Raw genomic sequence first — 15788 nt, forward strand, 5'->3', positions numbered from 1 at the left:
ATTTGCCAGATATAATAGTTGCATAAAGTCACAAACCAGCTTATTGTCTTTGTAAGAATATAGACAGGAAACCATTTCCTTCAGTGTTCAACCTCAGAAGAATTTAGCAGCTTTTGTAAATCTAGTATGAATGCTCATTTTCAAGCCAGAAGCAAACATATAAATCATGTGCAGCACAGTGTACCTGTCTTTAGAGATGCTGTTTATAGCCATGTATATTTATTAGTTTTCCATGGTTTCAAGCAATATGTGCTCTACTTTTTTTCTCCAAATAACACACAAATTGCGATCCCAAAGCTTCTCTGGTCCATTACAAAGCACAGCCTTTGGGGATGATTATCTTTCCCACGTCTATCCTTGTGCAGTTGCTTTAGATAATACTTTAAATAAACTGGATCTTTTGCTGTCTGTGCATGTTTACAATTTTCATTTTGCTAAGTGTTAAGAAAGGTCTGAGATTCCCACCCCCCATCCCGCCACTTGCAATCTAACAGGTCAGCCTACCAGTTTCATGGATGCTGACAAAAGGTAGTTTATTACTCACAGTAATAGCCATAGCCAGAATATCCACATTTGAGCTGGTTCTCCACATGCCTGTTCCTTAAAGGTGATGGGAAGAGTTCCAAATGATTGATACCTGCACAAGCAGTGGGCTGCATAACAGAGAGGAACCCTAATCTAAGGAAATGAATCTTTTATAATGGTTAGTAAGTTTGCATGACATTTGCCCCTGAAGTAGAAAATCTTTTTTTTATACTGGAAAGTAAGCAAACTTGCCCTTTGCTCTAAAGAGGACTGTCTCTGTCTTATAAGGTTGTTTGCTCTACAAACATACTTGAAAAGACCATACAAAGCAAAAGCAGTCAGTGCTTCCTCTCACAAGATACACAGGAATTCGAGACTACTATGGAGAATTGTCTCCCAATACCACCACAGCTTTTCAGGGAATTGTGTTATAGTTTATTTATGCTTTCAACATAAGCTTTGAAAGGTAATACAGATTTAGTGCTATGAGCATGTAATCTCCATATTACATAGTCTTCTTGCAAAGGAAACCCCATATTCCTTTTTTTAAACTAAATTAAAATTCAGGTTTTAATTTCTGATTAATTTACTTAATCACGGGACACCTGGGTGGCTTAGTGGTTGAGTGTCAGCCTTTAGTTCAGGGAGTGATCCCTGAGTACTGGGATAGAGTCCCATATAGGACTCCCTCCATGAAGCCTGCTTCTACCTCTGCCTGAGTCTCTGCCTCTCTGTGTGTCTCTCATGAATAAATAAATAAAATCTTTTTTAAAAAAATTACTTAACCTTTGTATGCCTCAGTTTCCTCATCTGTAAAATTAAATAATAGTCCTAATTCAGTAAGTAGTTGAATAGATTGAGATAATACAACGACGAGTTGTTGGAGCACCTGGGTGGCTCAGTTGGTTAAGTGTCCAACACTAGGTTTTAGGCTCAGCTTGTGATCTCATGGGTTGTGAGATCAAGCTCTGGTAGGGCTCTGCACTCAAGGGGGAGATTGCTTGAAGACTCTCTTCCTCTGCCCCTCTCTCCACTCACATGTGCACAGTGCTCACTCTCTCTCTCTCTCTGAAATAAATAAATAAATCTTTGGAGTTGCTGAGTGGTTCAGTCAGTTGAGTGGCTTATTTCAATTCAGGTCATGATCTCCGGTGAAATTGAGCCCAACCTCAGGCTCTGTGCTCAGCAGGGAGTCTGCTTGGGGTTTCTCTCCTTCTGCCTCTCCCCTGGCATGCGCTGTCTCTCTCTCTCTCTCTCAAATCAATAAACTTTTAAATAAATAAACATTTTTTAAAAATACAGCGAGTTGTTCAATGGGTTAAAAATGAGATCATCCATCCTTGGCACAGAGCCTAGTAAACATTAAATGCCCATTGCTCAATAAATGTTAGCTTTAATTAGAATTTGCTATAAGTACACTTTGATGAGACGTACTTAAAAACACCCACTTTACTAAACCAACACTATTGGACCCAATTTCAAATGTACCTTGGGAGTGCTGATTTTCTTTTTGTTGCTGTACAAGTATTCATTAGGAAAATGTAAAGATAAAAGGAAGTAACATTTTTAAAGACTTATTATGTGATTCAAGTTTATTATTTAATCTAGTTCTTCCATGTACTATTTCAATCATTCTTCCTAGCATTCACATAAAGTAAAGGTGTCATTTTACAAAAGAGTAGACTGAGACGCAGACAATATCCAAGGTGGTACAGCTTATAAATGGAAGAGCAAGAGCCCAACCCTATCTGACTCTCTCTGCCTCTTAAATTTTGAACCATTCAATCTTACTCCCCTCAACTATCTATCTTTTGGGACAATGGTATATACAATATGTTAGGTTTGAGGTATACTTGTGTCTCAAATGCCACTGTTCATATATAGTCCACTGCGAGATCTATAGGTTCAATCAAGATGTTTATCTCACTCTGAATATGATTCTTAGTTTTGGTGGCTTTGAAACCTCAGGAACCTTAATGACAGTATGGCATCTTTGAGAAATGCAAGTATGAACATTCCTGTGATACGTTGCCTTTTTCAAGAGTTCGTTCATTTAATAAATTATAAAAGTAAATTATAGTAAGCCTACAATAGTAACAAAACATTCAGATAAATCATACAAACTCACTTTTAACTTTAGAAGATATATTCTTAATGCTACACTAAAACAAACAATGGTGAAAACATACCTTTTTTTTTAGTTCCACAGGAATTTTCTTTCTTATCAACTCTGCACAGAAAATTGATTAAGCATTCTGTAAACAAATTCATATAAAAATTGGTCTGAGGGAAATAATGATTGCTTCTGAACACTGGAATGAAGATTTGCTTAGATTTGCTGCAGAATTAAGATTCTGTATTTTATGAAAATTATTGGCAGTAGCAGACCACATCAAAAGTATTCTGAAATAATGCTTCTAGCTCTCTCAGAAACTCATTACATCAAAAAAACTAAAAAAACTAAAAAAAAAAAAAAAAAAAAAAGCCTAATAGTAGAAGAGTTCAAACAATAGTCCTAGAACTTCCTGGATTCATATATAATCTTATATATCATGATTCATATATAATCTTTAAACTAATATGAAAAGAAAAAAAAACTACTAATAGAAATTGTTCTGGTGCTATAATTGAAAGTAAGAATGGAGTCTCTGAAAATAATCAACTGATATAGTATAGGCAACGCCAATAGACCAACATAATATTCAGAGTAATAGTGAGTGAAAAAGTGTTGCAATCTTTTGTTGATAACATTGTTGAGTTCAGGTTCCATGCTCCTGTTGCTCACTCTTATCACACTTGGTTATTATTAACAATTTCATATATGTTCCACTCTGTTTTTTATTTTTATTTTGTTTTGTTTTGTTTTGTTTTCTCTGACCCTTTTAAAATTTTTAGGAAAAACACAACAGATATATAATAGCTTCATGAGAAAACCAGAATGCAAAGCCATGAAATGAAGGATTTCACTTTGTCAACCTGGTCAGTTTCCCTAGAAATTCAATTACTATATTGGCTTTTATCTGTTCCACTGGGCATTTACTGAGAACATTGGCTATTATGAACAACCACCTAGATACTTGGTTATTGTTACTTTGTGTTTATCTAAAATCCGTTCAAGGATTTCAAGAGATTTTTTTATGCTCCATACCTACCATTTGTAGGAAAGTTTCATTGTTTTACTTAAAAGTGATAGGCACTTTATTTTCTCAGGGACATACTTCACTTGTTCACTGTGTCTATTTCCAAAAAAAAATCTGTAGCTTTCTCATAACTTTCTCATACCCATAACTCCTCAGTCCCTTTCATACAATGTACTTAATATTCTAATTTATTATCTTGGAATCAAGTCTCATTCTTAGAACTTGTTTAAACTCTGGGCGGTTTTTAATTTACAAGTAGTTTTAGGAATCTCTCTTTGCATAGAGTTATGAAATAACTAAAATTCAAATAATGTAGTAAAATCTTTTCAAAGTTTTCCTTTGATTCATTGACATGATCCTGAGATTCTCATGTGTGCATCTCCCTAGAAGTCCTCATTTTAACAGTTTTTTTCAGTACCCCTAACATCTTAAAACTTAGTCATTCAAACACCACCCACCCGCCCTCTGACACCTTCTTCCTGATTGAAAGAGGCATTTATGTATATGAGTCACCTCCTGCCAGCTTCACAAGAATTACATAAAAGCAATCTGCCAACCAGCTTGGCCTAAGGACAGAAAATCACATTCAGTGTCAATGTGAAAGTCATTCTTGCTTGTGGAGAATCACAATAGAGCACTTTAAAGACTTAACTCTCAGGATATCAAGCCTTAATCTACACTCTCTACTGTGAATGAGTGAATTTATAAATGTTATAGTTTCATCAGGTTGTCCTAAACTTCTTGGCCTAATTAATAGTAAATCCATTTTAAATGCTTTAAATTTTTTTTTAAAAGAAAACTGAAATGTTAATTCAAACCCACGAAAGATTGCATATATATGTAATACATACGCAGATATATGCATATACATAAACACACAAGATTTTATATATGTATAGAGGGAGAATTTAAGAAACATAAAATGAGTGAGACATTATCTTTCTGCACTAAAAAATATTAGTGTGGAAAGATTTAAAAGGCATGGTTTGTGGGAAGAAAGGTTGTTTTATATTCTAAAAAAAAGAATTGAAAGACTTGTCTATATCAGATATTATACTTGGAAAGTATATTAGTCAAGATATTTTTAGTTTTCTTGTTTCTAGACAAGACAGCTCAGACCATATGGAGATATGGGTTTAAATCCCTTCTGCCTCTTATTTACTGTATGGTTTTAGATAGCTTAACCTATCTAAGCTTCGGTTTCCTTAAATGTAAAGTAGCATTCATGGTTTATGCCTTGCCTCTCTTGAGTTGTTGTAAGGATCAGATGATATGTGGAAGCTTTTTGTGAATTATAAGCAATAATACAAATGTAACATTACATTATTTTTATCTCAAAAGCAGAATTACAGCATTCTAGTAGCACAAAATTTAGTGCTCCATTAAAGCACATGTGCACACATGGAGGGTCAGCTCACCATTTCTGCTAGATCCTCTGTAGCACTTGCCTTTCTTCAGGAATAACTTGGGACCTCTGAGTTGGCTGCCATTGTGCAAGATCACTAGGAACACTGAGAAAGTCATAATTCTTCCTACCCGATAAAGAGAATCCTAGAAGGTTTTTTGTATCCATATTCCCTTCTTTTCTTACCACCAGTCTCCCACCCATACATTCACAGATTCATGGAACCATCACCTTGTCATAATATCTCAGAGTGGGAGGACTTCACTCAGCCATGAATAGCCCTAATTGGTTCCAGTTTATCCTAGGAATTCAGTGCCATCTAACAGAATTGGATCTTCGGCTGCCAGGCTAGAACTTCTCTAGTGTTCATATTTGGCCTGTATTTTTGGGGGTGGGGTAGAGGGGGAAGTGGTGGAGATAAGGGAGTGTGTCTCTGAAAGGCATAAATTATTGTCTTTCTGAGAAAGATTACTTTTTAAGGATTCTTTTCCAGTTTGCATAATAGGCTTTCTCTCTCTGTTACAAAGGACCACAGGCAAAATATGCATAGTTAAGACCAAATACAGACTTATTACCCTTCTCCCAAGAGACAGTTCCAAGTTCTGAACCTAGATTTCAATGCAAGACAGGCTGACCTTACCAGTTCTCTACTAGGATAGGATTCCCCAGGTAGAACCTGTGGGATGTTGTTAGACACTACTGGAATATGGGGTGTTTTCCGGTACTGGGAAACTCACCATACTAGGGATGTTAGAGAATTATAATGTTACGTAATTTTTTTTTCTTTCTTTGGTTTTAGTTCCTACCCCTATTCAGAGTGAAATTGAAAATAAGTAGAACAGTTGGCAAAAACCTTAGTTACCACTTGGGTTTTCTGTGAAAGTACCAGTCAAGTAACAGAAATGATAGACATCTACATAAACCCCACTGGGATCCAGTTTTTTAAAAGATTGAGAATAAAAATGAGAGAAGTGAGAATAATATTTTAAACTATTCCTTATCTGGGCAGCCTGGGTGGCTCAGTGGTTTAGCGCTACCTTCAGCCCAGGGTGTGATCCTGGGGGCCTAGGATGGAGTCCCGTGTCGGACTCCCTGCATGGAGCCTGCTCCTCCCTCTGCCTGTGTCTGTGCCTCTCTCTCAATCTGTGTCTCTCATGAATAAATAAATAAAATCTTTTTAAAAATAAAATAAAATAAAAAAATAAACTATTCCTTATCAAAATAATCACAATTCAGAATTTGACGAAAGCAGATTTTTAGGATTATCAGCAGTTACTAAAACCATGGTCAAAACAGAACAGGATGACAAATACCCACCATTTGCTTCAACGTGGATGGAACTGGAGGGTATTATGCTGAGTGAAGTAAGTCAGTCGGAGAAGGACAAACATTATATGTTCTCATTCATTTGGGGAATATAAATAATAGTGAAAGGGAAAATAAGGGAAGGGAGAAGAAATGTGTGGGAAATATCAGAAAGGGAGACAGAACATAAAGACTGCTAACTCTGGGAAACGAACTAGGGGTGGTAGAAGGGGAGGAGGGCGGGGGGTGGGAGTGAATGGGTGACGGGCACTGGGTGTTATTCTGTATGTTAGTAAATTGAACACCAATAAAAAAATAAATTAAAAAAAAAAAAACAGAACAGGAGTTTTTCCCCTATGTTGATCTTAGGGTATTTAATTGTGAATAACAAGCGAGCTAACACAGCGTATAAATAAACATGAAACTCAAAAGTATCTAAAATGAGTGCGCAGTGTTCTTCTCAGTGAACTCAAAATTAGGAATTGTCAGGGCCTGAGTGGCTGCACGTTGCACCTGCCCACAGCACCAGGATGCCTAGAGAAAGAACATCTCTACTCTGAGTCTCCTCAGTACCTTTAGAGTGGCTCTTGGAATGTTAATTTTACACAATCCATCATAACAAACTTCCAAAACAAATTGCAATTTGTTTTTGGCCAATTTTGTATAACTTTATTAATCTCTGAAATGTTTGCATTCAAATTAACTGTCCAAAACACACTTTTAAAACCCACTGTGCATATTTTCGAACAGAATAATAAAGAATAAAATGGGGTGGTAACTTCCTTGACATTTCGATCGTGTCTTAATTGAGAAGTTTAGGTATTAAGTCATAGCCTCTCTGTCCAGGCTGTGCTGGCTCGCTGATAGCCAGTTGCCTCCGTTATGATATTAGCAGATTGCATAAAAGACAAAGGGGGAGTATAGGGCACTGTAGATCTTTTCAAATAAGGAAGTTGTTTTCCATAGGTTCACAGAATAACAAGTTTAGCTCTTATTTAGAATTTATAATATTGGAAGCATTTGCAGGAAAAGAACATTTTTAAAGACTTTTTGAAAGATTTTAACCGATCATACAGAAATAAGTCAAATAATTTGATTCGTAAGTTCCTTCTTCCTGAAACATGGAATATTTGTGATTTTTTTAGTGATGTGCAGACAGTAATGTAGAACCTAGGCAGTTCTATCACTGATGCACTTTAGTTTTAGTTTTAGGTGAAGTTATATTTGTAATGAAACAAATTTCCCATTAAGGAACTGAATAGATGTTGCCCTGGACTTCTGGAGTAGTAAGAGGACTCCCATCCAGGTCATTAATTTGCATCTGAACTGGGTCACTGAGAACAAACAACTGTTTGGTGACCTAAATCAAATAAAATAACTTCAATAAAGCCAGGAGGGGAAATGGAATAAATAACAGCATCTTTTCTCAGTTTTAGAGCCAACTTACCAATTACAATACAAAATTTATGTCAAGCCTAGGATTTATTATTAGAAAAGATCTTGAGAATGGTCTGAAGTCACAATGTTAGCAAATGTGATCTTTAATATTCTGTTTAATGATTTCAAAGATTAAAACACTCAAAGATTAAAACACTGAAGTTTCTATTCTGTGCTTTGCCTGTGTACATATGATACCCACATGCCAATTACATATCATCATCTGGTGAGTATTTCCATCTTCTTTTCAAACAGGAGGCATATGACAGAGTATTTTATAACAAGTGATATATTTAAGAATAAAAAGAGCTTCATGTAACTGGAGCCCATTATCAATTCTGAGCAATTAAGAGTAAGACATAAACTTTGAGAACAAGGTGGAAGCAGAGTGATAACTAGGGAGAAAAATCTAGTCAAAAAGGGACATGTCAAGCTAACTCCATAATGGACATAAATGCCACCACCCCTGCTGTAGCTCAAAGGGCACACCTAAGAAGAAAAAGCACACAGGGTTAGAGCACCAATGGAGAGAGACCACCTGTCACAAACACAATTGATAAAACAACTATCTACTTGGCCCATGGAGCAGCTATGACAAAGGACCATCTGATCCTCATGGCATTGTCTCACGGGACTCCTTTCCTTCACCATTAGGAATAAGAAGCCACCTAAACTACCTTCTCTTTCATTTATATAGCTAACACAGCCCTGCTGAGAGAACGTAATAGGGCACTGAGCCATACTGCATTTTAATTCCACATTTCACAAAGAGGTGAATGTCAGATATTTAAAACAGTGAGCAAAAGTTTGAGAGCAAATCCAATTTAAATTGAAATGTTCTGCTTTGAGAAGTCGGTTTTTGAGGCATTTGTAAACCACTTAAAGGCATATTCTAAAATGGAATGGACTGCGCCATCTTATTAAAGCCAATGGGGATGCATATGAAGTCAGCAGTCATGGGCTTTTTTTTTTTTTTTTTTTAAGTCATGGGCTTTTTAACTATGCATTAATTGGCTGTGGGTTCTTTGACTTTTAATTAATTAAAATAGACAAATTTTCTATTTGCAAGAAAAACTTGAAATCATACAAACTGGGGGAACAATACAAACAAGCTGCTATTTATCTCATTAACAAATAAATATAAAACCTGATGTTGAAATCTGCAAGCACTATTATGACTGATTCTGATTTTATTATTTAAAACCTTTAACTTTTCATAACTTTTTTCACTCAAAAGTAAAAAAAGAAATCAGGAAAGGAAGGAAATATTTCCCTTTAGGTAAATTAACCAGACATAAGTAATATTCAAATGTCTGTGCCCTAGCCCCAGTATTAAAAGAGGCCTTTTTAGAGAAAGGCCTAATAATAATTAGAGAATTATTCCAGGCCAAAATTCTAGAGGTTTTATGAAGTACAACATTTTCACAAGACAGTCTGATTGGATCAGCTATGAAGAGATGAAATTAAGATAATATACATGAGTTGAATTATATTTTGCAAATTTAACAAAAAGTGGTATGTTCTTGTTTTGCTTTGGTTAACTTTTTAACTTGTATAAAGAACAATTAAAAATATTCTATTATGGGATGCCTGGGTGGCTCAGTCGGTTGAGTGTCTGCCTTTGGCCCAGGGTGTGATCCTGAAGACTCGGGATTGAGTCCCATGTGGGCTTTCCTGCAGGGAGCCTGCTTCTCTCTCTGCCTGTGTCTGCCTCTCTCTATGTGTCTCTCATGAATAGATAAATAATTTAAAAATATATTCTATTAAAACCAAGGTAAATTATCAAAAAATCTCCTAGGATTTTTCAGTTAAGCATAGACTCTGAAGAAATCTTTTTCTTTATAGGGACCATGTCAATGTATAGAGCAAAGTCTCAGAAATATTAGGGACAGGCAGTAATAGGTTTATCCTCCTGTTCAAAGACAGATGCTTCAGTGCAACAATTTGAGAAATACCAGGTTTGGCAATCTCTAAAATATCTTCCACCTTGAACATTCTGTGATTCTACTCTGTGATTATCATAATTTTTTATGCATGCTTAGTTCCACCCCAAGCAGAGGACTCTCTAGTCAGGTTCTAGGTGCCAAATACTTCTTTCATCCTCTAAGGAAATAAATAAAGGACCATCTCTATGAAAGAACTCCTGGGGTCTTTTTCCTTTTCCAATTCTAGTAATATGCTTTTCCTACCATATCCACTGGACTACAACCAATATGGAACTAATAGTAGTGCCCAACATATTAATTGTTCATTTTTTTATATTTGTATTATAGTTGAGTCTGTTTTATATTCCTATCGTTTTTTTCCTTTTTTAAACCACTCATGTCTGATATTCATCACTTCTAATGTTATACATACTTTTTAGAATTAAGATTTTTTTTTTTTTTTTTTTTACAAATAAGATACAAGTTTTATTGACCTTTTGGGAAATTAAGTTTCCAGACTTTTTAAAATCAAAAGACCCCACAAAAACAAAGGATACGGACGCATATGTTAATTCAATGACTTCTCTCCCTTGAGCCCTGGAACAGTGGCAGCAAAAACAATGAAGGCCATGGTGTGCACAGACACCAGGAACACTAGCCACATCCTAGGACTTCAGGGTCTTTGTTTTAGGACCGGGGTAATGGCCATGAGGTGAACATCCTGCTATCCCATTATGGCAACCTAAGGCAGGGACCCCTCCTCCCAACAGAAGCCAGTCCTTCTCCACTTGATCTTAGCCAAAAGGCTGAGAAGTGATAAGCCAGTTCCTCTCTTCATGAGCCCAGTTTTGTTCTCAATCCCTCCACACACAGTGATCAGAACCCCCAACATTAAAGGTGGCTTAAACAATAAAGCTTTTATTACCATATATTCCAGGGAAGTGTGAGACAGTTCTAGGGATGGATAAATCCACGACAGGTACCATGTGTAGTGTCAACTATGTCTGTAGAAATGATTAACCTTCTCTGGAAGCCCACAAGAGGAATCGTTCAGCTACTCTTGACCAGAGCTTGGTCACAGACATATTAAAATTTATTAAAATTTTATTGTGATCATCATGTTCAAGGCACTAAGCTTTTAACAGACTACATCATCCAGAACTTATAACCCTATGAGGTAGGCATTGTCACCCATTTTTTTTTCAGAATATGGGAATTGAGGCAAAGGAAAGGCATTTGCCAAGGTGAAAAGTTACTCAGTGTCCTTGGAACTGGGATTCAAGCCCAGGAACTTTCCCTCCAGAAACCACATTATTATCTTTCTTAATAGCCTCCCAATGAGAATATTGTCAGAAAGTCATAGTAAATTATTCTGGTAGCTTGACTTGGCTTGAAGTCTTTGTCAGATGTTAGGCCATTTCTATTTCTGGTCTCTTCAAGTTGGCTGGCCTTTTCTCTCTTTCCATGTTTAGAATCATCATCCTTTTTGATTTTGCTGCTATTCCAGAGAACTCAGAATGGTCTAAAGAAAACATTTTTCTCAGTTTTAGTTACTTCTTTAGTTCCAGAACTGTACTTCAGCTTCAGACTCAATTACCTGAATTTCTTATTCAGAAGCATTGATTCATTTGCTTAGTCATTCAACAAATTTTATGAGGGTCAGGCACTGGGTAAACTTCAGTGAATGAAGCAAGCCAAGTCTCTGCTCTCATATTTCTTATGTTTGGTGGGAATAGAGAACAATAAATAAATATACAGTATAACATATTAGGTACTGACAGATGCTGTGGATTAAGTAATGTATGGCAAAGAAGATAGGAAAGTCGGGGCCTCAGGAGATAGAGGTATATTATTGCCAAATTTATAAGGATGGTCTGGGAAAGCCTCTCTGATAAGGTAATATTTGAGCAGAGACATAAAAGAAATACAAATTTAAAAAATGTAATCATCTGGGCGAGAGAGGCATAACACCAAGAGTAAAGGACCAGATGCAAAAATAATTCCGGAGTGCTTCCCTAACAACAGGAATGTCTTTGGGCTGGACCTAAATGCGAAGAATGGGTTGATGGCTAAAATTGTTTGACTCACTTATAAGTCATTCTAGAATGGTATTTATAAACCATCTTCCAGAAAACTTATTTTAGACTATAGTAATATTTTTATACATTGTTTACCATTTTAGAGAATAAAAAAACTTTTCTCATATATCATCTTCTCAAAACATCCTGTCACTGAGTGACGGGTCTGATTTGATTACTCTAGCAACTAACAAAGGGCCTGACACATAGAAGGTAGAAGGTACTCAGCGAATATATATTTAATTAATGAGTTGATTAATTAACTCAATGGCTAACTTTTAATTTTTCAACTTTATCATGTTCATTTTTATTGAAATTCAGTGATTGGATTATAGTGCAGTGAAGCTTCAGAGGCTGTGGAGGTGCACTCAGCCATTTGCCTCCACTCTAATACATTTAGTTTTTGTGTTGATTTACACTTTTTCTGCCTAACTCTTCCATTAAGTTCTTAGCATCTTTTCTTGTGGTCAGTTTCTCTAGGCTAATTTATCCAATCTACTATATTTTTGGAAAACAAATCACAAAGATTGTATACCTACATGTAAAATAAAGTGATTAAAAGTGAGAGCATGAAACCCTTCCTTAAAGAATAAGTTCAGTAGCTTTAATATTTGCTTCTGGGTACCTGTTCTATTTGCATCTGGGTACCTTTTCTGATCTCATAGGCATTTTTCTTATTTCCGCATTTACAATTAGGCTCCAGCAGACTAAAGTTGCTGAGCAAAATACACACTTATCCGTTTACTCCAGCTTTCATCCAAAAAAAAAAAAAATCATAAAGCATTTCAGTCCATTCCAAAAAGGATCTATAATCTGATCTAAAACTACACTAGGAGATTTTTCATTGAACCAAACTTGACCTTATTACCTGAAGCACCCAGAGGTCTGTCTGAGCCCCATTTATCCCTCACTGAAGCAAGAGCTTCTGTCCAGTGTTGATGACCCATCCAGTTTGTGCAACATGATTAGAAAAATCCCTTGGAATGGGACACTTATAATGTGTTCTCTCCATGAAAGCCATCACTTCTATTTACCGTTCAGTTGTCCTATGTAATTTCCCAATCAAATGTTATTCTCTTCTCCTCTGGCTGAGAATTATTGAGGTATTACCATTCATTCATTTTTTTCCATTTTTCAACAAATAGCTATTGGGAGCCTACTGTGTGCCAAGCACTGCTTTCAACACCACAGATCAAGTATTGTAAAAATAGAAATTATATCTACTCTATTAGAATGCCTCTCTTTGAATGGAGGAGAGCTAAATGAATAGTTATAAATAAATACACACCAATAGAAATAGTAATGAGTCCTATAAAGAGAAGAACAAACCAAGAGTAAGAAAAATAGGAAGCACAAAAGCAAAAAAAAAAAATTTTAATGTATCTGTAAAAATCACTCAAAAAAGCACAATATAAAAGGCTATAAAATATGATATCAAGGATCTGAAATGTAGAGGAAAGAAGGGTAAAGAATGAGTTCAAAATAAATAAACAATAGCTTAACATAGACTGCTATATGTAGAAGATATTATACAAAACAATGCAAAAAATAAAGAGAAAAAATTTCAAGTATATCACAAAATACAACCAGCAAACCTTGAAAAATGAGAAGAAAGAATCAGAAAAAAACTGAAAAAACAAAACAAGTAACAAAATGGAAATAAATACACATCTATTAATAATTATGTTGGATGTAATTGGACTAAACAATCAAAAGACATAAGGTGTCAGGATAAAATAACAAGACTCATCTATATGCTGCCTATAAGAGACACATTTCAGACCTAAAGACACCGGCAGATTGAAAGTGAGGGGATGAAGAAACATTTATCATGTAAATTATTGATAATAAATTAATTGATAATAATACAATAATAGTAGGGGACTTTAATACCCCACCTACATTGATGGACAGATCATCTAAACAGAAAATAAACAAGGAAACAATGCCTTTGAATGACACATTGGATTAGATGGATTTTACATTTATTCAGATGATTCCATCTTAAAACAGCGAAAACACAATCTTTTCAAATGTACACGGAACATCCCCCAGAATAGATCCCTTATTAGATTACAAACACACCTCAATAAATACAGAGGGACTGAAGTCATTCCATGCATCTTTACTGATCACAAAACTATGAAACTAGAAGTCAACCACAAGGAAAGATTCAGGAAGACCATAAATATATAGATGTTAAAAAACATGCTAATAAACAATAAATGGTCAACCAAGAAATCAAAGAGTACATGAAAATGAAAATACAGCAGTCCAAAGCCTATGGGATGCCGCAAGGGCAATCATAAAAGGAAAATATATAGCAATCCAGGCCTACCTCAAGAAGCAAGAAAAACCTCATATGAACAACCTAAACATACACCTAAAGATGATAGAAAAGAACAACAGAGTCTAAAGCCAGCAGGGGGACAAATAAAGATTAGGGCAGAAATAAATGACATAGAAACTAAAAAAGAACAAAAAAACAAAACAAACAAACAAAAGAAACAGAACAGATCAATGAAACCAGGAGCTGGTTCTTTGAAAAAATTAACCAAATTTGTAAACATCTACCCAGACCTATCAAGAACAGAGAAAGGATCCAAATAGATAAAATCATTATGAGAGAAGAGAAATTACAACCAATACCACACATACAAATAATTTTAAGAGAATATTATGAAAAACTATATGCCAACAAATGGGACAGCCTGGAAAAAATGGATAAATTTCTAGAAACTTATAAATTACCAAAACTGAAAGAGGAAGAAATAGAAAACTGGAACAGACAAATGCTACCAAAAAAATTGAATAAATAATCAAAAAACTCCCAACAAACAAAAGTCTTCATAGGTGAATCCTACCAAACATTGAAAGAAGAATTAATACCTGTTCTTTGCAAAATATTCCAAAAAATATAAAAGGAAGGAAAACTTCCAAATTCATTCTATGAGTCTTACATTGCCCTGATACCAAAATCAGATGAAGACACCAATAAAAAATAACTACAGGTCAATATCCCTGATGAACATAGATGCAAAGAACTGATTCAACTCAATACCCCAAAATAATAATTCAATTAAACAAAAATAATCCAATTAAAATGGGCAGAAGACATGACAGACATTTCTCCAAAAAACATCCAGATGGCCAACAGGCATATGAAAAGATGCTCAAGATCACTCATCAGGGAAATGCAAATCAAAACTACAGTGATATCACCTCACACTTGTCAGAATGACTAAAATCAAAAACAAAAGAAACAAGTGTTGGCAAGGATGTGGAGAAAGAGGAACCTTCTTGTACTGTTAGTGGAAATGCAAACTGGTGCAGCCACTGTGGAAACCAGTATGGAAGTTCCTCAAAAAGTTAAAAATAGAACTACCCTATAACCATCAATTGCACTATTGCATATTGACCACAAAAACACTAGTTCAAAGGGATACACGGATCCTGCTATGTTTATAGCAGCATTATTTACAATAGTCAAATTATGAAAGCAGCCCGTGTCCATCAACCGATGAATGGATAAAGATGTGGTACACACACACACACACACACACACATATACACACATACACACACGAATATTACTCAGCCATAAAAAAGAATGAAATCTTGCCATTTGCAACAATGTGTTTGGAGCTAGAGGGTACTATGCTAAGCGAAATAAGACAGTCAGAGAAAGATAAATACCATATGATTTCACTCATTATATATGGAGTTTAAGAAACAAAACAAATGAACAAAGGGGAAAAAAGAGAAGGACAGGCAAACCAAGAAACAGAGTCTTAACCTTAACAGACTGATGGTTACCAGAGGGGAGATTGGTGGGGAGATAGGTGAAACAGGTGATGGAGATTAAGGAGTGCACTTGTTGTGATGAGCATGGATGCTATATGGAAGTGTTGATCACTATATTGTACACTTGAAACTAATATTACACTGTATGTAACTATACTGGAATTCAAAT

General features: G+C 35.4%; 1 protein-coding gene and 1 long non-coding RNA gene across 21 annotated transcripts in view; one reads left to right on the forward strand and one right to left on the reverse strand.

Moving 5' to 3' along the window:
- Positions 1-15788, forward strand: part of LOC144304014 (bifunctional heparan sulfate N-deacetylase/N-sulfotransferase 3) — a 170927-nt gene that overhangs the window by 32987 nt on the left and 122152 nt on the right. The gene's annotated exons all lie outside the window — the stretch shown is intronic.
- The window catches only part of LOC144304015 (uncharacterized), a 147311-nt gene continuing 142151 nt past the window's right edge, over positions 10629-15788 (reverse strand). For all 19 annotated transcript variants that reach the window (XR_013371009.1, XR_013371004.1, XR_013371002.1 and 16 more), the window contains one exon: positions 10629-11259. This is a non-coding gene — a long non-coding RNA (uncharacterized LOC144304015). The remainder of the gene's footprint in view (positions 11260-15788) is intronic.

This window comes from Canis aureus, chromosome 33, assembly GCF_053574225.1.
Source record: "Canis aureus isolate CA01 chromosome 33, VMU_Caureus_v.1.0, whole genome shotgun sequence".
Taxonomy (NCBI): domain Eukaryota; kingdom Metazoa; phylum Chordata; class Mammalia; order Carnivora; family Canidae; genus Canis; species Canis aureus.